This window comes from Fulmarus glacialis, unplaced genomic scaffold, assembly GCF_000690835.1.
Source record: "Fulmarus glacialis isolate BGI_N327 unplaced genomic scaffold, ASM69083v1 scaffold48674, whole genome shotgun sequence".
NCBI lineage: Eukaryota > Metazoa > Chordata > Aves > Procellariiformes > Procellariidae > Fulmarus > Fulmarus glacialis.
Window position 1 is genome coordinate 491 of NW_009210807.1, and position 2,284 is coordinate 2,774.

Consider the following 2,284-nt stretch of genomic DNA (forward strand, 5'->3'; position numbering starts at 1 on the left):
GCAGAAATATCTCAAGTGAGGTATAACAGACAAATGAGATGTGATGGTTTCACAGCTAAAGAGGTCTGAACCTCCACTGCTCTGTTCCAAGACCATGGAGCTGTGCCCCTTCAGCCCCTTTTGAATTTCTCCTCTTAACTTCTACTTTCAGTTTCTGCCCTAATGCTTCTCCCGTCACATTTCCATATTGCCTGGGGTAAACATGTAACAAAGTTGCTCAAAATGGTTCCTGTTTGTTCAAGTCAACAGCTAAGACTCAGGAAGAAAAAAGAAAATCAATCGTATGTGAATGTATCCCTGACTGGAGAACAGTTTCTTACTTCTTAGAGACTCTGGAAATGTATTCCTTTTCTCACTATCATTAAAAGTTTATTGCATCAAAGTTGCCATGTTCTGGTGTTCTTTCCTCATGTTTTTACCCTTGATATTTGTCTTAGAAGTCTAACCTGTGCAGCTGCCAGTAACAGTCTAAACCATGTATATGAATGTCCTGCCCCAAAAACCAGGGATTTCAAATGTACAAAAGCAGTGTGAAGCCCTCAGCACAGAAGGAACTACTGTCCTGCCCTCCCTGTTTTTCAGATAAAGATTCTTGACATTTTTGAAGAATTTGGCTTCTTGGTTGTACACACACTAGTTACAGATTAGTAGTGGTAGAGAAATGAAACAGTAGATTACTAATTTTAAACTCTTTCCTAAAAACATTAGACTTTAGTAAGAATTTCTTCCAGGTAAGTCTTTGATCCATCTCTTTGAGCTTCAGGTTCTCACTCAAATACTTAAACTCTGTCCTCAGTAATAGTCTCTGCAGAAAGTTGACTTAATTTTCTGTCAAATCCTTAAAGAAAGTAAGTTTTCTGGACCATGCAATGGGACTTCTAAATCTGAAGTGTGGATAAAGGTCTTTCTGTATAATCATGAAATCTAAGGTGTTGGATGTTTTTTGATGGAAAAACAGCTACTCCTTACAGCTACCCCAAGAACTAATTCATCTATGCCAGCAAGAACAGCTGGAACAGATAGAACAGAGTTATGGTACCTGAAAAGTTTAAAAGGTAGAAAAAGTCATAACCCTGTATACCTTCCTCAACATTGTGTGTTTCCCAATTCCTCTTGCATAGGAAGTCCTCACAACAGAAACCCACATATTCAGCAGCTCTAACTTTCAGCTTCTCCCATGATATTCCTCCTCTAAAAAGTCCATTAGACATCCTATCCACCTCTGAAGAGCTCTTTACCTTGTTGCAGCTCCTCCAACCTTCTCCCTCTCAGCAGCTCCATGCCAATACCCTTCACCACTCTCTCCCCACCTCCCTAAATCCCTTCTGACTCAGGAGCATCCCTCCCACCTGAGGGCCTCATCTGCCACCCTTTTCCCCATAATCTGTTTTGAATCCAGCTCAGCTGAGCCACCGGCTCTGCTTCTGCTGTGATCAGCAAAGATGTTCAAGTGGCTCATTAGGGAACGGAGGTTTAGTGTGGTTTCTTTCTAAACTTAATATTATTATTGTAACCCAGGCCAGCTGGGGAGGGAGGATTCCTGCTCCCAAATGTGTGCACTGAGTGCAATAAAGGCTGACTGACTTCACTGAGAGCTGGACTGTTTCAGCTGTGTTTTTGAAGTCTGAGCTTCATCCTATGTAAGGATGTGAGTTTTCCCCATCTACAGAGAGGAGAGTTGTATATCCATAGCAGAAGAAATTAAAACTAAAAGCTTATTTGTTTGATGCAGAGTAGAATCACTTTAATGAGAAATAAATATTCACAGAAAAGCATTGTAGAATATCGAGAATATGCATCAGAGTGCAGGCAATTCCTTCCATAATTGTTCTTCTTCAGCTGGACAGTAAAGTGCCATTTTATAAGAAGAGAAATTACTTGGTTTATCCCACCCATTATACACATAGATGGAAAAAAGCCCAAAAGACTATGAGTAGAGGGTGAAGAAATTAAAGACGTGCTGTGTGCTCCCAGCTCCACTGCAGTGGGGTGGCAGTGATCAGGACTTCACAACATCTCCTTTGGGACCACTGCTGTAGATCAAGATTGTATCTCTCAGTTGCTGGTTATTCCTTACTCAGGGGATATTTCTGTAGGATTTAGCAGGGCCCACAGCTGCCACGGTTGTACCTGTTGTACCAGTAGGAGTAAGGGTTGCAATAGCTAGAACCATAGGATCTACCATAGCCATACAGACCCCTGTAACCAAGAGAGCCCCCATAGCCCCCCAGACCCCCATAGCCCAGGGAGGAGCCGTAGCCCCCATAGCCCCCGTAGCATCCCA